The following is a 26,554-nucleotide window of genomic DNA, read 5'->3' on the forward strand; positions in this document are numbered from 1 at the left end:
GTAGGAATACTGTATTCCTACAAGAATGAAGGACACTTGAGAGAGAATACAGAATAATCTGGACAATATCTGGGAAGATGTAAGTGGAAACCAATTATGTGTTAAAGAACAATGGGATATACTACATCCTTTGCACTCTACCAGAATAATGTTAAGATATGTAATGCCGATGAAGGAATTAGCAAATAAGTGGGTAAATGAACATAAGCTGAAAAAGCAGACCGTTGCTAAAATCCCCCATTGAAGTTTACCAAATGTAAGCTCCAGGAAACTGGGATGATTTTTAGTGGTATTATCTCGGCCCACTGCAACCTCCACCTCCCGGGTTCAAGCGATCCTCCTGGCTTAGCCTCCTAAGTAGCTGGGACTACAGGCACACACCACCACGCCCAGCTAATTTTTTGTATTTTTAGTAGAGACAGAGTTTCACCATGTTGGCCAGGATGGTCTTGATCTCTTGACCTCCTGATCCCCCTGCCTCAGCCTTCCAAAGTGTTGGGATTACAGGCATGAGCCACCACACCCAGCTGATTTTTGTCTATTTTATTCACTTATGTGTTCTGAGCATCTAAAATACTATCTGGCACAAGACAAGTGCTATATAAATATTTGTGTAATGAATGAATGACTGATCCAGGAACAAAAGGCTCATCATCAGAAGAGAAGGTTGGCATATCTGCCAGTTTCCCCTGGTTGACTGTTTCTGTTGGATATGTATTATGCTAATATATGTATAGGATTAACTAGGATTTAGAGTGTGCAACAGCAATACATGTCTCATTAAATTTTAAAAACTAACTAGAATGAGTGTTTACAAAAATAACTTAGGACAGTGTAAAAATTTATACACCAAATAGTTTGTATTCTTAACCAAATTTTAAAACTAGCAGCACACAGGCTAGGATGAGTTATCATTGTATACATATTTGAAACTATGTTGGACACTGGCTGACGAAAGAGGGTAGCATACTAATGCCATTGGCTGGGGGAGAGAAGGGATATTTACAGCAGAAAGTCAGAAGTAATTCACCTAGGTAAAGATTGCTTCTGCCAATAATGTGCTCATGGAAACTCATCCCTGAGACTTACAAAGAACAGATATTATAAGGTAATATCTTTAAATCTCAAGGTTGGTGGGGACCCCATTGAGAAGAGTGCCTATTTTCTCCTGAGCTATGAATTGACCCAGGAAAACAAAGATGATGGGCAAATATATTTTTACTGATGTCAGAAGAGAAATAAAGGAAAACTATAAATATATTTAGCAAGCAAACTCTTCACTGCCTACAGCAGTCACCTACTCTTTCCCTTATATATGAAGTCTCAATCAATATATTAAAATCATAACTCTTCAATCCATACTCCCTTTAAAGCATATACTCTTTTAAAGTGAGAAAACTGTTCTTTGCTTAAAATGCTATATAAAAGAATCAAATAGCAAAAGCTGGAACCAGAAAACCTGTATTCAAATCATAGTTTTCCACTTACTATTTGACCAAGTCACTTCCTATAGTAAGGGATTACTGCTAAACTTGCTGAATGTGATAATAGTATGTGCCTATATAAATAAAACAAAAGAGTCCTTATGTCTAAGACATACAAACTGAGAAATTTAAAGTGAAATGTTATGTCTGGATTTCACTTTAAAACACTCCCTCCACCTCACCCTCTCTCCACAAAAAATGTGATGGGGAAACAGAGAAAACAGGATTGGCAAAACTGAGTACTGGGAAGTTTGTTAACTAATTATATCAACTTTTGTGTTTAAAATTTTCCATCATAAGAAGTTTAAAAAATATAAATTTGACATCTCAGTCACCCAACGGGCTAAAAGCTAATTTCTCTTTCTCTTAAAAACGCTGCTCACCAGATTGAAAATGTCACCTGCTCTCTATTACATTCAGTTGTGCTCACTGATATGTTTCATTTTAGATGGTATAACTTTTCCAGGTCTCTCAGATACAAACTCTACAAGAGGTTGTTTTGTTTACGTATACTCATTTTATTAGTCACATAAGTGATCAAAGACTGTTGCTTGACTATGCATTATTTTAACAAAAATAATACCTACCCCTATAGAATTGCTATAAAACTATATTTAGAAAACAAATGTAAAAGTATTTTTAAAAATGAGACTCCATATAAATGCTTCTTCATTATAATTATTATTGGAAATTTAAATCCTTTGCCTTATTTTTAAACATCACACCAAAATTGGATATTATGTATCACTCTATGGAGATTCCTCTTGTCTCATTCTAACTAGAATGAGTTTTTAAAATAATCACTTAGGAAAATGTAAAAATTTATACACTAAGTTTCTATTCTTACTCTAATTTTAAAACTAGCTGCACATAGGCTAGGACAAGTTATCATTGTATATATATTTGAAACTATATTTATTGCCCAGATTCAGAATATTTCAAAGTCAACTGCACTACAGCTGACCAATGATACAAATCCATTTTTGATTCAAATATTATTTTCTAAAGTTATCCAAACAGTACATTTAAGGAACTTTCCAGACATTCAATAAGAAACAAATTTCATTTCATAAGCAAAGGATGCACCAAAGTTTCCTAGGCAAGACATAGGAAAAACAAAACCTTGGAAAAATATTTTTCCCAGAGCATATACAGACAAAATGTATCAAAACAAACATAAAATGTTTAACCTGAAGAGACAATTTTGCCTTCCCAATAGACAAAATTCTAAGTGAGTAAGACAGATGACTGCCAACAGATTGAATTTCTCAGATTATGGAAATAAAATCATGTATTACTTGCATGAAGATCTCTTTCTAGGAATTGATGTTTTCCATTACTGAAGCCTAGTGCCATGAATTATGGGACTCCCCTTGCTATCATTTTATGCTCAATACACAATCTATGATAGGCTTAGATGGCTAGCTTACAAGGAAGGAAATAATGAATAATAATAATAATATGTTATTTAATAAGTATTATTCCAGGCATTTGATATAAATCATCTCATTTATGCCTTGTAGTACTCTCTTGAGATAGAAATTTCCAGGTGTTGCTCAATAAGACAGAGGTGATGCCTCCTGGAGAAGGGTAATGGCTGCATAGGCAGTTTCCTTAGTGAAGTAACTTCTGGTTCTCTCTCATAAGCTCTGACATATGATTTTATCAATAAACTGAGTGAGGCTGTCTCACAGGAGTACATCAACCAACCACACAGATACTAAGGAGATTACAAATCCATAAATGTTCAATGTGAAATAAAATTGTCAAGGGGTTTGCAACACTAAAGTTGCGGGTCTGTACATTCTTTGCTCACAGGGAAGCGGCACTAAAAGTCAAATTGTAATAAGAATGGTATTTTGTTAATTTATAGCAAAATAAAACTGTAAAGCAGATCAAGAGTTCATTCTCTTTCTATATGTTATCCACCAACAAAGTCAAATGTAAATAAGATGAGTATAAATTCATAGCAAGAAAACACAAACAATAGAACAACAGTTCTTCAGGACAGTTAGCCTGATAAAAACAATGATTGGATACCCTTACCTAAGACATTCTCTTCTGGCAAACACTGATGACATAAACATAGCACTGAGAGGACAGGCATCCTGGGATGTATATGCAGAGTGAAGAAAGGATAAAAATTTGAAAAAGAAAAAAACAAACACACGGCTCATCCACTTGTGTAAATCATGTATAATAAATCACAGTTCTATTTCGTCTACATTGCTAGAAAAATTAAAATTTTTTATCAAGATTAAGACAAAATCAGGCCGGGCACAGTGGCTCATGCCTGTAATCCCAATACTTTGGAAGGCCAAGGCCAGTGGATCACTTGAGGCCAGGAGTTTCAGACCAGCCTGGCCAACATAGTGAAACCCGAACTCTACTAAAAATACAAAAATTAGCCGGGCATGGCTGGTGCATGCCTGTAATCCCAGGTACTCGGGAGGCTGAGGCAAGTGAATCACCTGAACCAGGAGGGGAAGGCTGTAGTAAGCCAAGATCGCAATCTGGGTGACAGAGTGACACTCCGTCTCAAAAATAATAATAATACTAAAAATTAAAAAATGTGAGAGACTATAATTATCTTAAATTTGTCAAATACTTTTCTGTATCCATTAATATGATTATATAATTTTTCTTCTTTAGCCTATTGGTGTGATATATTGATTCTGGATGTGAATCAACCTTATATACCTGGAATAAATTCCACTTGGTCATAGTGTATAATTTTTTTTATACATTGTTGGATTCAATTTGCTAATATTTTGTTCAGAATTTTTGCATCTGTGTTATGAAAGACATTGATCTGTTGTTTTCCTTTCTTGTAACATCTGTGTCTGGTTATGGTATTAGGGCAATGTTGGCCTCCTAGAATGAATTAGGAAATATTTACTGTGCATCTATTTTCTGGAAAAGAATATAGATAATTGGTATAATTTCTTCCTTAAATGTTTGGTAGAATTCACCAGTGAATCCATCAGGGCCTGGTTTTTCTCTTTGGGCAAGATATTATTAATTCCACTTTTAAATAGATACAGGCCTGTTCTAATTGCCTAAGATATTATTAATTCCATTTTTAAATAGACATAGGCCTATTTCTCCTTGTGTGAGTTTTGGTAGATTGCATCTTTCATAGAATTAGATCATTTCATCTAGGTTATCAATTCGTGAGCACAGTTGCTCATATTACTCCACTATCCCTTTAATATCCATGGAATAAATAGTGATGATCCCTCTTCCATTTCTGATATTAGTAATTTGTGTCTTCTTTTTCTCTTAGTTAACCTGGCTAGAGTTTTATCAAGTTTTTTGATCTTCTCAAAGAATCAGCTTTTGGTTTTGTTGATTTTTCTCTATTTCTTCTTTTCAATTTCATTGGCATTTGCTCCAATTTTTATTTCTTTTCTTCTGCTTACTTTGGGTTGAAACATATTCTTTTTTAGTTTTCTAACTGGAAGCTTAAATTACTGATTTTATATTTTTCTTTTCTGATATATGCATTCAGTACTATAAATTTCCCTCTAAGCACTGATTTCACTTTGTATAGATACAAATTTATAAGCTGTATCTTAATTTTTATTTAGTTTGAGCTATTTTGAAATTTTAATTTCTCTTAAAAATTCTTCTCTGACCTATGTGTTATTTAGAAGTGTATTGTTTATTCTGCAAGTATTTTGAAGTTTTCTAGCTTTCTTTCTGTTATTGATTTCTCATTTAATTCTATTGTGGTCTGATAGCATATTTTGTATGATTTCTAGTCTTATAATTTGTTAAATTGTGTTTTATGATCCAGAATGTGGTCTATCTTGATGAATATTTTATGTGAGCTTGAGAATGGAATTTTGTTTCGAATGAAATAGTTAATAAATGTCAGTTAGATCCAGTGGAATGATGGTGCTGTTCAGTTCTGCTATATCCGTACTGATTTTCTGCCTGCTGGATCTGTCAATTAGTTAGATGGGTGTTGAAGTCTCCATCTCTAATACACTATTTTTTACTGCAGTTCTATTGGCTTTAGCCTCATATTTTGACGCTCTCTTGTTAGGTGCATACACATTAAGGTTTGTATGTCTTCTGGGAGAACTGACACTTCCATCATTATAATGCTAGAATGTAATGTAATGCTCCTCTTTATCCTTGATCTGAAGTTGACTTTGTCTAATATCAATTTAGCTACTGCAGCTTCTTTTGGTTAGTGTTAACATGGTATATATTTCTCCATCACTTTACTTTTAATCTATATGTGTCTTAAATTTAAAGCGGATTTTTAGGAGGTAACATACAGGTAGTTGGATCTTGTTTACTGATTGAGTCTCTTTTCTTGTTTTTGTTTTTTAGACGGGGTCTCACTCTGTCACCCAGGGTGAGTGCCATGGCTCACTGCAGCCTCGACCTCTTGGGCTCGCTCAGGAGATCCTCCTGCCTCAGTCCCTCCCTGTCTTGCCTGAGTTGCTGGGCCTTTAGGTATGTGCCACCATGCCCAGCTAAGTCTCTATATTTTAATTGATATATTCAAAATATTGACATTTAAAGTGATTATTTATATAGCTGGATTTATATGTACCATATTTGTTACTGTTTTCTATTCATTGTCCTTGTCCTTAGTTTCTTCTTCTTCTTTTTTTTTTTTTTTTTTTTTGTCTTCCACTTTTTCCTCTCTTTTCTGGTTTTATTTTGTAAGATTCCATTTTTATCCTTTCTTAATATATCAATTATAAATCTCTTTTTAAACCTTTTTGGTGATTATTCTTGTGTTTGCAACAAATATTTACAATCAATCCAAGTCCACTTTCTTTTTTTTTTCAAGATGGAGTCTTGCTCCATCACCCAGGCTGGAATGCGATGGTATGATTTCCAGCTCACTGCAACCTCTGCCTCCCGGGTTCAAGCAATTCTCCTGCCTCAGCCCCCTGAGTCGCTGGGATTACAGATGCACTCCACCACACGCAGCTAATTTTGTATTTTTAGTAGAGACGAGGTTTTGCCATGTTGGCCAGGCTGGTCTTGAACTCCTGTACACAAGTGATCCGCCCGCCTCAGCCTCCCAAAGTGGTGGGATTATAGGCATGAGCCACCATGCCCAACCAACACGTTATTTTTTTGACACATCATACCCACATATACATGGCAAATGGTAATTAGAAAACAAAACAAAGAGGACATCAGCAAGACAGTGGAATAGGAAGCTCCTAACTTTCCTTAATCCCACAAGCACACAGAATAAATACCTAGACATGAATTAATTCCCTTTGAGAGAAATCCAGAAACTAGTTGAGAGATTCCTACCTAGTGGGCAACTGAGATAATAACCACATTGCAGCTGAGACACACTAGTGCCATAAATCTAACCCTGGGCACAGTGCCTTGTAATTGGTAGGGAACCCCCAACTCCCAACTTCTCCATAAAGAGCAAAGAATTTGGACTACACATCTACTCCCCTAACTTTTACAGTTAGCAGCTGAGTGGCTAGCTCCTAAATCACCTAGCTCTGAGAGATGATGAGGCTTACCATTCTCAAGTCCCCAGAGACCACAGAAAACAAACAGGTGGTTTTAAATGGGTACAGGAATATTTCCACAGGCTATTCCCTCTGGCTCAGTGCAGACAGAGCAGGCAATAATGCCCAGCGGCCAGTATATCCATGGAAAGAGTTAGACTACACATCTAACATCCAGACTTTTCCAGCTGCTGCCTGAGGGTCTAACTTCTAACCAGCCTGCATCTAGGAGGTGAGAGAGCAGACAATTAGTAGTCTTCTGGGAGCCTGAATAGGTGTGTGGGCACCTCCTGCAGCTCCTTTCCGGGGCTCACTCCAGAGACAGAAACAAGCCTCCAGTTAACCTGCTTGTCTCTCAGAGTTATCAGCCAGCATTTGCTAGGCCCCTGGAGGTGACAGACAGCAAAGTAATGGTTTGAAAAATGTGCAGTTTGAGAGTGTAGGTATTTGCCCCAGCTACCCTCCTGGCTCAGTGCTGAGCAAATGATGATAAACTCCAGCTTACAGCTTCTACTTGAGGAGAGAAAGGATTGGATTACACACCTAACATCCCAACTTTTCTAGCTGCTACAGGAGGGACTGGCTCCTGTCTTGACTGTTTCAGGACACTAATGGGACTTGGCGTACTCTAGTCTTCTGGGGGTCAATAAGAACAAAGATGATGGTCTGTATGACAATAAAGATTTGAGAGGCTTGGGAGGCTGAGGCGGGCAGATTGCCTGAGCTCAGGATTTCGAGACCAGCCTGGGTAACACAGTGAAACCCTGTCTCTACTAAAATACAAAAAAAATTAGCTGGGTGTGGTGGCGTGCACCTGTAGTCCTATCTACTGGCAAGGCTGAGTCAGGAGAATTGTTTGAACCCAGGAGGCGGAGGTTGCAATGAGCTGAGACTGCGCCAGTGCACTTCAGCCTGAGCAACATAGCAAGACTCCATCTCCAAAAAAAAAAAAAAAAAAAAAAAAAAAGATTTGAGAGGCATCCAGTACCTCTGGTTGGACTGACTGGTGAGTTTCTTCTATATTAGGCCAGTCTGTGAAGACTGGGAGAGGTGGTTGTTTAATGTGCAGAAACCAATACACAGTCAAGAAAAGTAAAGAAATAAAAAAATATGTTCTAAACAAAAGAAAAAGACAAATCTCCAGAGATTGACCCTAATGAAATGGAGATAAATGATTTACCACATGGAGAATTCAAAGTAATGGTCATAAAGATGCTCACTGGGCTGGGTGTATTGGCTCATGCCTGTATTCCTAACACTTTGGGAAGCCGAGGCAGGTGGATCACCTGAGGTCAGGAGCTCAATATCAGCCTGACCACATGTTGTAAAACCCCCATCTCTACCAAAAATACAAAAAAAATTAGCTAGGTGTTGTGGCACACACCTGCAATCCCAGTTACTTGGGAGGCTGAGGCACGAGAATTGCTTGAACCCAGGAGGTGGGACTTGCAGTGAGCTGAGATCACACTGCTGTGCTCCAGCCTGGGCAACAGAGAGAGACTCTGTCTCAAAAAAAAAAAAAAATCTTTGTTTCAAGATGGCCGAATAGGAACAGTTCCAGTCTACAGCTCCCAGTGTGAGCGATGTAGAAGATGGGTGATTTCTGCATTTCCACCTGAGGTACCAGGTTCATCTTACTGGGACTTGTTGGACAGTGGGTGCAGCCCATGGAGTGTGAGTTGAAGCAGGGCTAGGCATCACCTCACCCGGGGAAGCGCAAGAGGTCGGGGAATTCCCTTTCCTAGCCAAGGGAAGCCGTGACAGATGGTAGCTGGAAAATCAGGACACTCCCACCCTAATACTGCGTTTTTCCAATGGCCTTAGCAAATGGCACACCAGGAGATTATATCCTGTGCCTGGTTCAGCGGATCCCACACCCACGGAGCCTTGCTCACTGCTACCACAGCAGTCTGAGATCCAATGGCGAGGTAGCAGCGAGGCTGGGGGAGGGGCATCTGCCATTGTTGAGGCTTGACTAGGTAAACAGCACAGCCGGGAGGCTCAAACTGGGTGGAGCCCACCACAGCTCAAGGAGGCCTGCCTGCTTCTGTAGACTCCACCTCTGGGGACAGGGCATAGCTGAACAAAAGGCAGCAGAAACTTCTGCAGACTTAAACATCCCTGTCTGATGGCTTTGAAGAGAGCAGTGGTTCTCCCAGCACAGAGTTTGAGATCTGAGAATGGACAGACTGCCTCCTCAAGTGGGTCCCTGACCCCTGAGTAGCCTAACTGGGAGGCACCACCCAGTAGGGGCCAACTGACACCTCATACGGCCAGGTGCCCCTCTGAGACAAAGCTTCCAGAGGAAGGATCAGACAGCAACACTTACTGTTCTGCAGCTTCTGCTGGTGATACCCAGGCAAACAGAATCTGGAGTGGACCTCCAGCAAACTCCAACAGACCTGCAGCTAAGGGTCCTGACTGTTAGAAGGAAAACTAACAAACAGAAAGGACACCCACACCAAAACCCCATCTGTACATCACCATCATCAAAGACCAAAGGTAGATAAAATCACAAAGACGGGGAGAAACCGGAGTAGAAAAGCTAAAAATTCTAAATATCAGAGCGCTTCTTCTCCTCCAGAGGAATGCAGCTCCTTGCCAGCAACGGAACAAAGCTAGACAGAGAATGACTTTGATGAGCTGAGAGAAGAAGGCTTCAGATGATTGGTAATAACAAACTTCTCCAAGCTAAAGGAGGATGTTTGAACCCATCGCAAAGAAGCTAAAAACCTTGAAAAAAGATTAAACAAATGGCTAACTAGAATAAACAGCATAGAAAAGACCTTAAATGACCTGATGGAGCTGAATACCATGGCATGAGAACTACATGATGCATGCACAAGCTTCAGTAGCCGATTAGATCAAGTGGAAGAAAGGGTGTCAGTGACTGAAGATCAAATGAATGAAATGAAGCAAGAAGAGAAATTTAGAGAAAAAAGAGTAAAAAGAAACGAACAAAGCCTCCAAGAAATATGGGACTATGTGAAAAGACCAAATCTACGTCTGATTGGTGTACCTGAAAGTGACGGGGAGAATGGAACCAAGTTGGAACACACTCTTCAGGATATTATCCAGGAGAACTTCCCCAACATAGCAAGGCAGGCCAACATTCAAATTCAGGAAATACAGAGGATGCCACAAAGATACTCCTCGAGAAGAGCAACCCTAAGACACATAATTGGCATTCACCAAGGTTGAAATGAGGGAAAAAATATTAAGGGCAGCCAGAGAGAAAGGTCAGGTAACCCACAAAGGGAAGCCCATCAGACTTACAGCAGATCTGTCAGCAGAAACTCTACAAGCCAGAAAAGAGTGGGGGCCAATATTCAACATTCTTAAAGGAAAGAATTTCCAACCCAGAATTTCATATCCAGCCAAACTAAGCTTCATAAGTGAAGGAGAAATAAAATCCTTTACAGACAAGCAAATGCTGAGAGACTTTGTCACCACCAGGCCTGCCTTACAAGAGCCCCTGAAGGAAGCACTAAACATGGAAAGAAACAATCAGTACCAGCCACCACAAAAACACGCCAAATTGTAAGGACCATCAGCATTTTAAAGAAACTGTATCAATTAATGGGCAAAATAACCAGCTGATATCATAATGACAGAATCAAATTAACACATAACAATATTAACCTTAAATGTAAATGGGCTAAATGCCCCAATTAAAAGACAAAAGACACAGACTGGCAAATTGGATAAAGAGTAAAGGCCCATTGGTGTGCTGTAGTCAGGAGACCCATCTCTCATGCAAAAAGCCCCAGAGGCAAAAACTCCTCTCCTATTCAACATAATGTTGAAAGTTTTGGCCAGGGCAATCAGGCAAGAGAAAGAAATAAAGGGTATTCAAATAGGAAAAGAGGAAATCAAATTGTCTCTGTTTGCAGATGACATTATTGCATATTTATAAAACCCCATCATCTCAGCCCAAAATCTCCTTAAGCTGATAAGCAACTTCAGCAAAGTCTCAGGATACATAATCAATGTGCAAAAATCACAAGCATTCCTATACACCAATAACAGACAAACAGAGAGCCAAATTATGACTGAACTCCCATTCACAATTGCTTCAAAGAGAATAAAATGCCTAGGAATCCAACTTAGAAGGGATGTGAAGGACCTCTTCAAGGAGAACTACAAACCACTGCTCAACAAAATAAAAGAGGACACAAACAAATGGAAGAACATTCCATGTTCATGGATAGGAAGAATCAATATCATGAAAATGGCCATACTGCCCAACGTAACTTACAGATTCAATGCCAACCTCATCAAGCTACCAACGACTTTCTTCACAGAATTGGAAAAAACAACTTTAAAGTTCATACGGAACCAAAAAAGAGCCTGCATTGCCAAGACAATCCTAAGCAAAAAGAACAAAGCTGGAGGCATCACGCTACCTGACTTCAAACTATACTACAAGGCTACAGTAACCAAAACAGCTTGGTACTAGTACCAAAACAGAGATATAGACCAATGGAACAGAACAGAACACTCAGAAATAATACCACACATCTACAACCATCTGATCTTTGACAAACCTGAGAAAAACAAGAAATGGGGAAAGGATTCCCTATTTAATAAATAAATGGTGCTGGGAAAACTGGCTAGCCATATATAGAAAGCTGAAACTGGATCCCTTCCTTACACCTTATACAAAAACCATAAAAACCCTAGAAGAAAACCTAGGCAGTACCATTCAGGACATAGGCATGGGCAAGGACTTCATGACTAAAACAGCAAAAACAATGGCAACAAAAGCCAAAATAGACAAATAGGATCTAATTAAACTAAAGAGCTTCTGCACAGGAAAAGAAACTACCATCAGAGTGAACAGGCAACCTGCAGAATGGGAGAAAATTTTCACAATCTACCCATCTGACAAAGGGCTAATATCCAGAATCTACAAAGAACTTAAATTTACAAGAAAAAATCAAACAACCCCATCAAAAAGTGGGCAAAGGATATGAACAAACATTTCTCAAAAGAAGACATTTATGCAGCCAACAGACACATGAAAAAATGCTCATCATCACTGGCTATCACAGCAATCCAAATCTAAACCACAATTAGATACCATCTCACACCCGTTAGAATGGCAATCATTTAAAAAGTCAGGAAACAACAGATGCTGGAGAGGATGTGGAGAAATAGGAATACTTTTACACTGTTGGTGGGTTGTAAACTAGTTCAGCCATTGTGGAAGACAGTGTGGCAATTCCTCAAGGATCTAGAACTAGAAATACCATTTGACCCAGCTATCCCACTACTGGGTATATGCCCAAAGGATTATAAATCATGCTACTATAAAGACACATGCACACAAATGTTTAGTGCAGCACTATTCACAATAGCAAAGACTTGGAACCAACCCAAATGTCCATCAATGACAGATTGGATTAAGAAAATGTATCACATATACACCATGGAATACTATGCAGCCTAAAAAAAGGATGAGTTCATGTCCTTTGTAGGGACATGGATGAAGCTGGAAATCATCATTCTGAGCAAACTATCACAAGGACAGAAAACCAAATACCGCATGTTCTCACTTATAGGTGGGAATTGAACAATGAAAACACTTGGACACAGGGTGGAGAACATCACACACCAGGGCCTGTCATAGGGTTGGGGGAGGGGAAGGGATAGCATTAGGAGAAATATCTAATGTAAACAAGAAGTTGATAGATGCAGCACACCAACATGGCACATGTATACATATGTAACAAGACTGCACGCTGTGCACATGTACCCTAGAAATTAAAGTATAATAAAAAAGAAAGAAAGAAAGAAAAACTCTTATGAAACAATAAAAAATGATGGACAATCCAAAAAAAACAAAAAAAGATGCTCACTGGGGTCAAGAGATAAATTCATGACCAGAATGAGAATTTCAACAGAGAGATTAAAAAATTAAATAGTGACAAACAGAAATCACAGCACTAAAGTATACAATAACTGAACTAAAAAATTCAATAGCAGGGTTCAACAGCAGACTAGATCTAGCAGAAGAAAAGGATCAGTGAACTTGAAGACAGGTCATTAGAAATGATACAATCAGAGGGAAAAAAAGAAAAATTGAAAAAGAGTCAACATAGCTTAAGGGACATATGAGACACCAGCAAGGTGATCAACTGACAGCAATACAATAGTAATAGATTTCAATACCCCACTTTGAATAATGGATAGAACATGTGGCATGTGGACAGAAAAATCAATAAACAGCTAACTTGAAAAGTGCTATAGGCCAAATAGACCTACAAACATATTTAGAACTTTTCACTCAAAAGCAGGAGAATATTTCAGAAGCACACATGGAACATTCTCCAGGATAGATCATATTTTAAGTCACAAAACAAGTCTTAACAAATTCGAAAAGAGAAATCATACGAAGTGCCTTTTCCAACCACAATGGAATGAAGCCAAAAATCATTAACAGCAAGAAAACAGGAAAATTCACAAACACGTAGAAACTAAATAACATAATCTTGAACAACCACTGGGTTCAGTAGGAGATCAAAATAAAATTTTAAAAAAACTCCAGACAAACAAAAATGAAAATACAACTTACCAAAACTTATCGGATATAGCAAAAGCAATACTAAGAGGGAAGTTTATAGTGACAAATGCCACATTACAAAACAAGAAAGCTCTCAAATAAATAAACTAGATTTCAAGGGACTAGAAAGAAGAACAAACTAAACACAAAGTTAGCAGAAGAAAGAAAATAATAAAGATCAGTACAGAAATAAATCAGAGACTAGAAAACAATAGAAAAATAATAAACAAAACCAAGAGTTTTTTTAATATAAACAAAATTGACAAACCCTTAGCTAGATAAGGAAAAAAAGAGAAACTCATAAATAAAATAAAAAATGAAAGAGGGCATTACAACAGATGCCTCAGAAACAGAAAAGATCATAAGGGATTATTATGAACAATTATATGTGAACAAATTAAATAACCCAGAAAGAATGGATGAATTCCTAGAATAAATAGCTTACCAAGACTGGATCAAGAATACAAAGCCTAAACATTTTAATAACAAATACGGAGATAGAAGTAATAATAATTTTAAAACCTCCTGTCATAGTCTGTTTTGTGTTGCTGTAACAGAATAACTGAGGATGAGTAACTTATTTTAAGACAAAAAAAAAAAAAAAAAAGAGGTTTATTTAGCTCAGTTTGGCAGGCTGGGAAGTCCAAAATCAAGCATCCCATCTGGTGAGGGCCTTGTGCTGCTTCAACTAATGGTGGAAAGCAGAACAAAGGGGAAGTGAGTGTGTAAAAAGAGATGAAACACAAGAGGCAGCCTCACTTTATAATAACCTGCTCTCATGATAACTGAGACTGCATTAAACCCTTCATGACTGCATTAATCCCTCCATGATCCAAAGGCCTTTTAAAAGTCCCACCTCTTAGCACCATTACATTGGCAATTAACTTTGAGTGTGAGTTTTTTGGGGACAAACTACATACAAACCATATAGCACCTCCCAAAAAAAGAGAAGTTCAAGACCAGATGGCTTCACAGCTGAATTGTGACATATATTTAAAGAAAAATTAATACCAATCCTTCTTAAACCCTTCCAAAAATAGAAGTAGAGGTAATATTTCCAAACTCATTTTATGAGGCTAGCATCACTCTGATACCAAAGACCAGACAAAGCCTCCACAAGAAAACTAAACTATAGGCCAATATCTCTGGGTGAACATAGATGCAAAAATCCTCAATAAAATAATAGAAAACTGAATTCAACAACATATCAAAAAGACTATACACTGTGATCAGGTGGGGTTTATCCCTGGGATACAAGGGTGGCTTAAAATACCCAAATCAATCAATGCAATATATCACATTAACAGAGTGAAAGATAAAAACCATATCATCATAGATGCAGAAAAAGCATTTGACAAAGTTCAACATCCACTCAAGATAAAAACTCTCAACAAAATAGGTACAGAAGAAAATTACCTCAACACAAGAGGGCCATTTATTAATATCCCACAACTAACATCATAATCAATAGGGAAAAACTGAAAACTTTTCCTCTAAGATCTGGTGCAAGGCATAGATTACCACCATCTCCATTTCTATTCAACATAGCACTGGAAGTTCTAGCAAAAGCAATTAGACAAGAAAAAGAAATAAAGGGCATCCAAGTTGGAAAAGAAGAAGTAAAACTGTTTGCACATGGCATGAGTCTATATGTAGAAATTGATAAAAACTCCACCCAAAAATCTATTAAAATTAATAATTAAACAAAGCTGTAGGATATAAAATTAACATACAAAAGTCAGTTGTGTTTCTTTACACAAACAATCTACCTAAAAAGAAATTTTAAAAAATATCTACTACGATTGGTACAAAAATTTAAATACTTAGGAATAAATTTAACCAAGGAGGTAAAAGATTTGTACACTGAAAACTAAAACGTTGATGAACGAAACTGAAAAAGACAAAGTAAATGAAAAGACTTCTGGATCAAAATAATTAATATTGTTAAAATGTCCATAATACTCAAAGCAATATACAGATTCAACACAATATCAAAATTCCAATATTTTCCACAGAAATAAAAACATTCTGAAACTTGCATAAAACCACAAAAGACCTTAAATATCCAAAGCAATCTTGGGAAAGGAAAACAAAGTTGGAGGCATCACACTACCTGACTTCAGAATGTACTATACAAAGCTATACAATCAAAACAGCAGGGCACTGACATGAAAACAGACACATAGACCGATGGAACAAAATAGAGAGCCCAGAAAGAAATCTACACATTTACAGTCAACTGATTTTTGACAAGGGCGACAAAAATACACACTGGGCAAAAGACAGCCTCTTCAATAAATGGTGTTGGGAAAATTGGGAACCCACATACAAAATAGTAAGATTACACCCTTATCTTACACCTTACATAAAATTCAACTCGAAATAGATTAAAGACACAAACAGAAGACCTGAAATTGTAAAAATCCTAGAAGAAAATATAAGGGAAAACCTCCTTGACACTGGCCTTTGTAATGATTTCTTGGACAGGACACCAAAAGCTCAGGAAACAAAAGTGAAAGTAAACAAATGAGAATACATCAAACAAAATATCTGCACAGAGAAGAAAACATGGGCAAAACGAAAAGGCAACTATTGGTTGGCAGAAAATATTTGTAAATGATGTATCTGATAAGGAGTTAATATCCAAAACATATAAGGTATGTCCAAAACATATTGGACTGCTCAATAGCAAGAAAACCAAATCTGATTAAAAAATAGGTAAATAACCTGAACAGATATTTTCCCAAGGATACATAAAAATGGCCAATAGAAAAAATGCTCAACATTTCTAATCATCACGGAAATGCAAATTAAACCCACAATGAGACATCATCTCACACCTGTTAGAATCACCAATTTAAAAATATAAAAAAATAACAAGTGTTGGCAATGGAGAGAAAAGGGAACCCTTTTACATTGTGGGTGGGAATGTAAATTAGTACAGCCTTTACGGAAAACAGCAGTATGGCTGTTCCTCAGAAAATTACAAATAGAAATACCACATGATCCAGCAGTACCTTTTCTGGGTATATAATGTGAAAGTAAAATATCTTATGCCCCCAAAATCACAAAAGGAAAATTCAAGCTGGAAAGTGCTCAGGGCAAATTTGCCTCCCATTCTATTCAAAGTCATCCCTCCGCTCACTGAGATAGATGCATACTCTGATTGCCTCCTTTGGAAAGGTTTATCATAAACGCAAAAGAATGCAACCATTTGTCTCTCCCCTACCTGCGACCTGGCAGCCCCCTCCCTGCTTCATCCCCGCCTTTCTGGAAGGAACCAATGTACTTCTTACATATATTGATTGATGTCTCATGTCTCCCTAAAACGTATAAAACTAAGCTGTGCCCCGACCACCTTGGGCACATGTAGTCAGAACTTCCTAAGGCTGTGTCATAGGGGTGTGTCCTCAACCTTGGCAAAATTAACTTTCTAAATTAACTGAGGCCTGTCTCAAATTTTCAGGGTTCATATCCCCAAAGTAAATGAAATCAGGATCTCGAAGCAATAACTGCATGCCCATGTTCACTGAAACATTATTCACAATAACTAAGACATAGAATCAACCTAAGTGTGTGTCCACCAACGAATGGATAAAGCACATATGGTTTATATACACAATAGGATATTATTCATCCTTAATAAAGAAGATCCTGCTGTTTGCAACATGGATGAACCTGGATGTCATTATGCTAAGTGAAACAAGCCAGATACAGAAAGAAAAATACTGCATGATTTCATATGTGGATTATAAAAAAGTCAAATACATAGAAGCAGAGTAGAACAGTGGTTACCAGGGGTGGAGACGTGTGGAAATGGTTGAAATGTTGGTCAAAGGATACAAAGTTGCAATTCTGTAGGATGAATAAGTCTAGAGGCGTAATGCATAGCATAACTATAGTTAATACTGCATTGTGCATTGGAAACTTGTGAAGAGTACATTTCATGTGCTCTCACCACTTACACAAAATAGTAACTGTGAAGATATGTATTATGTTAATTAGCTTGACTGTAGAAATCATTTCACTGTGTACATGTATCAAAACATCATGTTGTACACCTTGAAGATACAGTTTTTATTTTTAGAACACTGTTTGGGATTAAAAGACCAGCTAATTCTGCCTTAATCTCTCATTCTCATCCACAATGTCCACCCATAAGAAAGATGCCCGATACTCCGTGTAAACACACACTCCCCATCTCCAATACACATTTACCTTCTAGAGACAGCCCTTTTCCCCATCCTCTCCCCTTAAAACACTCTGAAGCACAAGGTCTTTAGCCTAGTAAGGCACTTTCTGAAAAACCTGGTTTAATCCAGCATAGAGGCCCAGTACGGGGCCTGCTTCAGTTGCTTTAGCCTAGAGATTTCAACTCCCAGGTCCCAGGGAGGGATGCTCCAAGGAAGAAATAGAGGCCCATTCCAGGGCTGTTTCTCGCAGACTAGCCGCAGAAAATGCAGCCCAGCACCACTTCCTTTCAGTAGCAACCCGTTTCCAACACGTTTGCTAAGCGGGAACGGAAGCGAGCGGAAAGGAACGGCTTTGGTAAATCCCACTTGAAGGATTTCGTAATCCTCCCAGGGATTCCCACCACCCGCACTCCACGCGCAGACGGCGGGCCTTCCTCCGACGCTGGGAGAAGGACCCTGGGAGAGGCAAGGGAAGGGCTCCGGAACCAGCGCAGTAGCGGGACGCTAGCCCGCCCACGCGGCGGCCACTGAAGGTCCTCCAGGGAACGCCTGAGGCAGTGGGAGCGTCCGCCCTTTCCCAGGTTTCCTTGGAAAGAAGTATTCGCTTTCGTTTCCGCAAACAAAGCATGCTCTGCGCTTTCAGGACCGGTGGCTCCCGTGGAGTCCGCAGCTGAACCCAGTCCGCCTTCGCACGCGTCTGAGGGAGAAGCGGCCCCAGGACTCAGGGCGCGCGGCCGAGGAACTTGTGATGTGACGACCAGAGCAAACACGGCGGATGTTCCTGTGTAGGCCGTGTAACCAGTGACCGGAAGTAGGGGCTGTGTGCTCCAGTGGCGCAATCGGTTAGCGCGCGGTACTTATAAGGCAGTATGTGTGCGAGTGATGCCGAGGTTGTGAGTTCGAGCCTCACCTGGAGCATTGTTTTCCAACCCAAGATAGCATCACTTGAAGTGCCTTCCCCCCTGTAATCCTACTCCACCGTCTTTAACGTGTTTGGAATTGTGTACACAGTTTATTGTTATTGGTTTCCTTAGCCCTTTTAGAACCAAGCAATGCCAATTACCAAAAAATCCATTGCGGTGCAGTGAGTTATCTACCTTCTATCTCCACTTTGTCCTGCATGTCGATCTGAGGTAAAGAACATCATCTCTTTACATCCTTCTTTCCACTTTGCTGTTAGGATCATCCATCATCGTTCCTCGGGAAGCCCCTGGCACATACTTACTGGTAAGAAACTCCCATCAGGTGATAAGCATTGAACTCCATTTAAGGAAACTTAAAAGTGGGAAATAGTAAAAGTTTCCTGTCGATTAAAACTCTGATTGAGGGGGGGGGAGGACTGATTTCTGACGACAGTTTCCCCTCCAGTATTTTCCCCCACTTGATTTTACCCTGATAAAATCAACAGTCATGGACGATCTAGCAGCTTTTATCAAGTGAGAAACAGCACCTGGTGTCCCCAGGCATTCAACTACCTGGACTTGAAAAAGGATGAGTGATAATAGACCCAGAAGCCTGAAATCTTTAGAACAGCATTACAAGAATAAGCATGTTGTTGTGGGTGAGTTGGGTAGGACGTAGATAGGGATTTTGACTTTAAAATATGCTTCCCCTCCCTATGACACCTGGGGTTTGCCTGGATATAGCTTTTATCATATGCTTCCCAACTCTTCACCAAGAGAGGGAATTGAACTGAGTAATTTGGAGTTGTTTTCCTAGCTATAAAGATTGCCATAAACCTGAAAGCACATGTGTCCCACTTGGGACATGTCACAGAGGTGAGTGGAATTAAGCTGAGCACAGATAACTCTCTCTTGAGGTCTGTATTCCTAAATGGATCTTGCATGTATCTGGACATTGTCCAATCACAGAGTATCTCCTGAGAAAGGTTAGGGAGATCCCATTCAGGAACGCACCAGATGATAATAAAGTGAACACTTTCTCACTTTGTAGCGCTTGGTAAGCCACTGGAGTACCTTAAAAGCTATCAAAGCATAATCTTCAAATATATATATAGTAACTAATCATCAAATATTTATTTAAGTCACTAATGAGGAAAGGAGGAGTATGGTAAACTGATTGCAATAACAATAGAAAAGGCTGGTAAATGTATGGTCAGTGGGGGAAAAATAATGCAAGAGATTGCAAGTTTGAGTAAAAAACTAGCTAATGTCCTATGGGGCAGTGAAAACTATGGCCTTTGGGATTTTTTTTTCTAAAAGACAGAAACTAGTTGCATCTTTACTGGGTAAAAATCATTCAAAACTTAATCTTCTACATAATGACATTTAACCTTGTAATCTATTTTCTAATCAATAGTAAATAGTGACCTCCAAAAGTTGCATAACTCAGAGGATTACTTGCCCCTTCAGTGGGCTTGTTAGACAATGCTCTAGTATTATTTTGAAAGAGTACTAATATCTTTTTTTGCCTTTTTTTTTTTCTGAATAGATTTAGCACCTTAATTCAATTATTTTATCTGTGTTCCTGATCAATTGAGGGTATTATTGAGTATCTGCAGAGAGTGTTTAAAAAATGTTGACTTTTGCCATAAAGAATTTTTGTGAACTGGCTTAAGCCAATTTTGTGATAGACAACTTTTGTTGCTTTTGGTAGATGTCCGTCAGCAGCTTACTTTATAGTATAAAGTAAAGGATAGTTAGCTACAAGATACCAACAAGTTATAGTGATAGCAGATCTTCAACAAAATTTTGTACATATATAGTCACTTATTAGAAAGCAAGCAAAAAACAGTCACAAAACCTGTTCTCTAAGCTCAAAGAAGTTCCTATGGTTTTGTCATTTGTTTTTGTTGTTGTCATTGTTGTTTTACTAACTCCAAAACTACCTTTCATAAAAGCTTTGCTTGAGGCAAATGCAACAATATTTCAGAATCGAGATTCAGCCAAACATCTCTAAGAAGAAAACCTCTGGACACAGCAGGACACAGGAATACTGACAGCTCCAGCCTAGGGCACCATCCCTCAAGTTAAAGGCTACAGAGCTCATTTAATTTTTATTCCCTTTGAACAGTATCTCTTAAATATTTAATTCATTTTGGGAACCACTAATTTACCCAGGGAGACTATATTTCTAATATTTGTTCCCTTCGTCCCATGGGATCTTTGTTTCTAATATATTAATTAACTAATTAACAAGGACAAATTTCATCAAAGAAACCCAGTATCCAATATTCCATTATGCTAATTATGACAGCCTCTGGTGTTTATCAAAAATAAAGAAAACTGAAGTACTTTTAGTGGGCACTTCAGCAGTGTGGTTTTGTTTATTATGTTAAATGACAATCCCCCAGACTGTGATACCAGGGCAAGGGACTGACCCTAGAATCATTTAAAATCATTTTAATATACACATTTGTATTATACAGTATAGTTGATTAAATCATTGCTCCTTCTCTATATCCACAACCTTTTTGTGGGTGGAGTGTTTGTCTTCACTTGTGGTAGATTGGATTCCTGAAAATGACTGAAACAGTATCCCTCAGTCCCTTCTGCAATGTGACCTTGGCACCTCCCCAGCTAGAAGTAGAGTCTATTTCCCTTCACCTTGAATTTGGTTTGGGTTTGTAACTAATTTGAGCAATGGAATGCAGCAAAAATAACATTTTGTGATTTCTCAGCCCAGGCATTAAGAAAACATTTTTACCTTTAAGGAGAAGCCAGCTCCCATGTAAGAAGTTCAAATGCCTAGAGACTGTGATGGTGTGCAGAGGCTCAAGCTAACCACATGGAAAGACATGGAGAGATATTCCTTGCCAACCCTCAACTATTCCAACTATTCTAAGACGTCAAACCTGTGAGTGAAAAAGCCATCTCATACCTTACAGCTCTAGCAGACGCCACATAGTGCAGAGATAAGCTATCTCTGTCATTCTCTGTCAAAATTGTAAAATCATAAGCAAATAAATAATAATGGTTGCTTCAAGTTACTACATTTGAGCGTAGTGTTTTAAGCCACTGCATTTGAGATGGTTTGTTATACAGCAATAGATAACTGAAAAACAAAGTCCCTTGACTTAGACTTGGCCACTCAACTACCTTGGCCAATGGAATGGGGTAGAAGTGGTGGTGTGCTTATTCCCAGCCTAGGCCTTAAAAGGCTTTGCCTATTTCCACTTGCCTTCTTGTACCTCTGCTATTGTCACAAGAAAAACAAACCCCAGATCACACACTGGTCTAAAGAGGAGGATGAGAGACAAAGAGAAAAATTTTCTGGCTGCCTCTGCTGCCTACAGATTGAAGAAGATCCATCCAGCTGAGCCCAGCCTAGACCAGCTGACTTCTCCAGTAAGCCTGTATGAAATAAATGCTTATTGTTATGTGACCTTGAGCTTTGAAGATAGTTCGTTATGCAGTAATTGTTGATTCTTTCACCCTGTTTTTGTTAAACTATTACATCTTAATAGGAGTTCACAATTCAATTATTCAGGCATGATCACAAAGTCATTAGGAATAGAACAGAGAATATGAAAAGCATCTGTTTTAGTTCATTTTGTGCTGCTATAGCAAAATACCTAAGACTGGGAAGTTTATAATGAACAGAAATTTATTGGCTCATGGTCTTGGAAGCAGGGAAGTTCAAAATCAAGGGACTAGCATCTGGCAAGAGACTTCTTGTTGCCTCACCTTATGGCAGAAGGTCAAAGAGTGGGTGGGGGTGGGGGGCAGGGGAGAGAACAAGAAGTGGCAGAACTCTTCATTTTATAAGAAACTCAGTCCCAAGATAATGGCATTAATCCACTCATGAGGGTGGAACCCTCATAATTTAAACACTTTTTGAAGATCCCACTTTCCAATACTGCCCCACTGGGGATCAAGTTTCCAACACACCAATATCATTTTATCCATATTTTCTCGTCAATATTTACCCTACCCTTTCTGAGGAATAAAAGGGAAGCAAGCAAATTTCATGTCCTTTGCAAAATTGTGGTCTGTAACCTCAAAGCCTATGGGTAACCTTAGACCTAATAATTTCCTCATCCACCCAGGACTGTTTTTGCATAATTTCCCCTATCTCCTTAATAGCCAAACTCCATGATAATGCTTCATTCTTAGCAGATAATCTTACATTTTACTTCACAAAGAATCTAGACTCTCCTCTGATTTACATCATTTCCCTCTTCTTTACATACATTTATAATTCATCAGCATCAGTTACCAGCTTTATTGCTTGCCTAATTTTTTTAGGGATGTCTCTCTGTTCTTTAAAGACTAAACTCTTCATCTGCACCTCCAAATGCCAACTCCCCATGATGACTTAACCTTAAAATAAAATATGTATAAACACACAGTCTGTCATCTTTAAATGGACATATACACTCACACTCTGCATGATCCAAAGATCTATATGACTACTCTCAAGAGACTGCTCTTTTTTACTCCTTCCCCTCAACATGTACTTCCAGAAAGAGAAACCTGGATGAATACCTTTCCTTTCCTTCCAGTCTTCAACCCACCGCAATCTAGCATCCACCTACCATTTTACCAAACTGCTTTGTTAAGGCTACTGAGATGACATCCTCACCAAGACAGTTTTAGACTTTTTTTCTAACTTGTACTCAACAATATTTGATGGTTGACTAATCTTTTGTAGGTGAGGTTTTACTCCTTGGTATCTCCAACTCTCCAGTTCTTTCAGCTCTCCCCTTTCCTTTGTAAATATGAGTTTTCCCCCAAGATTCAGTCATTGGTCTGCTTTTTAATATTAAGCTAAATTAAATCTATACTGATGAATTTCAGAGATATGTAACTTGCTAAAATTTTGTGTATTTCTTTTATGTATGTAAACCACTGCACAAGATTAAGAATCGTGAGTCTATATTACATAATCTTCATTGTTTAAGTTACATTTTATACCAATATTCAGGAGAGCCATCTTCTTGTGCTCCAAATTCTTATTTCTGACTTACTTCTTGGTATCTCCACTTCCACATTCCACATTGTATTACTAAGGGTTCTCCAGAGAAACATAACCAACTGGAGATTTTATATATATGTATAAAGAGAGAGGTAGATAAATAGATAAATTGGCATTTATTTCAAGATAGTGGCTCACATGACTGTGGTATCTGGCAAGTACAAAATCTGCAGGGTAGGCCAGCAGACTGAAGACTCAGGAAAGCATTCATGTTGCAGCTTGAGTATGAAGGCATCCTGGAAGCAGAATTCCCTCTTCCTTGGGAAACTCCAGTCTCTTTATCGTAAGGCCTTCAACTGATTAGATGAAGCCTGCCCGTGTTATATAAGGTAATCTGCTTTACTTAAAGTATACTAATTCAAATGTTAGTTTCATCTAAAACATGTCTTCACAGCAACATCTAGACTAGCATTTGACCAAATGTCTGGGTACCATATCCCAGCCAAGTTGAAGTATAAGATGAACCATCACATACAGGTATTTCAAAATTAATATGTCTAAACTTTATCTATAATATTCTCCCTGAAACCTGCTCTTCTCCACTATTCACTTCCTCAGTAAATTACCACAGTCCTACCACTGAAGATGGAAACTTAGACCTTCCACAGGTCTAAGTTCCTTTACATTTAATTGTTCACTAAATTCTGTCTTTCCTAATTTCTTCACTGAAGTTTTTGGGTTTTTTTGTTTTTTGTTTTTTGTTTTTCCAGAGGCAAGGTCTCACTCCGCCACCCAGGCTGGAGTTCTGGGGCACAATCATAGTTCACTATAACCTCCACCGCCTGGGCTCCCATGGTCTTCCTGCCTCAAACTCCCTAATGGCTAGGACTACAGAGCTGTGCCACAGAGAGATGGAGTATTGCTATGTTACCTAGGCTGGTCTTGAACTCATGGCCTCCAGTGATCCTCCTGCCTCAGCCTCTCAAAGTACTGGAATTACAGGCATGAGACACCATGCCCAGTCTGAGGTTATCTTCTGCCATTCTTTTCTCCCTCAGTTTGTCACCACCATACATTCCTTCTTTCTGTTTTTCTAACCACCCCCCCGCTCATTCCTGCCTCAGGCCCTTTACTGTTGGTATTCCCTGTGCTTTCAAGCCTTATCCTATTACAAAGGTGGTGCTAACATGTCAGAATTTTTTAATCATTTGATTCATAGCTCAACTGTCACCTCTTTAGACAGGCCTTTACTGACTACTCCTTATTTTGTTAACAGCTTCATTGAGGTATAATTTACATATCATAAAATTCACTAATTTTAACTGTACAATTTAATAACTTTTAGTAAACTTACAGAGTTGTGCAATTATCATTATGAATCAGTTTAGAACACTTACATCTCCCCAAAAGAGAGATTTCCAATCTCTCCCTCATGCCCATTTACAGTCAATTTTACCTCCAACCCCAGGCAATCTCTAATCTACTTTCTGTCTCTACAAATTTGCATTTTCTGGAAATTTTGTGTAAATGAAATAAGTAATACGTGGTCTTTTGCATCTGGACTCTTTCACTTAACATAATGTTTTTGAAGTTCGTCAGTGTTGTAGCAGGTATCAGTAATTTGTTACACTTTATTGCTAAGCAGTATTTCATTGTATGGATACACTCCTTTTACCTATCCATTCACCCGTAGATGGACATTTGGATTGCATCCATCCATATTTTGGCTACTATGAATAATACTGCTATGAACATTTGCATACAAATTTTTGTGTGACGTGTTTTCATTTCTCTTGGATACCTGGGAATAGAATTGCAGAACCATATGATAAATTTATGATTATCTTTTTTTTTTTTTTTTTTTTTTTTTTTTTTTTTTTTTTTGAGACGGAGTCTCGCTCTGCCGCCCAGGCTGGAGTGCAGTGGCCGGATCTCAGCTCACTGCAAGCTCCGCCTCCTGGGTTCACGCCATTCTCCTGCCTCAGCCTCCCGAGTAGTTGGGACTACAGGCTAGTTTTTTTGTATTTTTTAGTAGAGACGGGGTTTCACCGTGTTAGCCAGGATGGTCTCGATCTCCTGGCCTCGTGATCCGCCCGTCTCGGCCTCCCAAAGTGCTGGATTACAGGCTTGAGCCACCGCGCCCGGCCAAATTTATGATTATCTTAAAGGAACTGCTTTCCAAATAGGCTGTTCCGTTTTACATTTCCACAAGCACTAGATGAGGGTTCCAGCTTTTCCACATTCTCACCAACTTTGTTATTGTCTGTCCTGTGTTTTTTAAAAAATAGCTATGCAGGTGGGTACGAAGTAGTACTCATTGTGGTTGTCAACTGCATTGCCCTAATGACTAATGATGTTGAGATTTTTTTTTTCATGTGCTTAATACTCATTCATATGTCTTCTTTGGTGAGCTGTCTATTAGAATATTTTGCTCAGTTTTAAAATAAGTTTTTTTCTTATTGAGTTATGAGTTCTCTATATATTCAGGATGCAAGTTCTTTATCAGATATATGATTTTTAAATGTTTTCCCTTAGTCTGTGGCATGTCTTTTCATTTTCATAATGGTGCTTTTAAAAGTGCAAATGATTTTAATTTTGATGAAGTCCAATTTATCAATTTTTGTTTTTTTGTGAATTGTGATTTTAGTATATATCTTAGACCTTTTTGCCTAATTTAAAATCATGATGATTTTCTCTTATTCTTTCTTCTAAATGTTTCATAGTTTTAACTCTTATAGTTAGGTCTTCTATCCATTTTGAGTTAATGTTTTATGTGGTGTGAGTTAAGGGTCTAAATTTATCTTTGTTATTGTTGTTGTTGCATGTGAATATCCAATTATCCCAGCAGTATTTGTTAAAACAAAACAAAACAAAACAAAACAACTGGTTTTTTTTCCCCCCAACTGCCTTGGCAACTTGGTTGAAAATGAA

The 26,554-nt window shown here is 38.4% G+C and overlaps 1 long non-coding RNA gene and 1 other non-coding gene across 2 annotated transcripts; both read left to right on the forward strand.

The window, feature by feature from the left end:
• The first annotated feature begins 10 nt into the window (after positions 1–10).
• On the forward strand, positions 11–22,090 carry LOC126953562 (uncharacterized). The gene is made up of 2 exons (XR_007725254.1): positions 11–79; positions 21,420–22,090. It is a non-coding gene; the product is annotated as an uncharacterized LOC126953562 (long non-coding RNA).
• Positions 18,571–18,664, forward strand: TRNAI-UAU (transfer RNA isoleucine (anticodon UAU)). The gene is made up of 2 exons: positions 18,571–18,608; positions 18,629–18,664. It is a non-coding gene; the product is annotated as a tRNA-Ile (tRNA).
• Positions 22,091–26,554: the final 4,464 nt, after the last annotated feature.

Source organism: Macaca thibetana, chromosome 4 (assembly GCF_024542745.1).
Source record: "Macaca thibetana thibetana isolate TM-01 chromosome 4, ASM2454274v1, whole genome shotgun sequence".
In the NCBI taxonomy this organism is placed as follows: Eukaryota; Metazoa; Chordata; class Mammalia; order Primates; family Cercopithecidae; genus Macaca; species Macaca thibetana.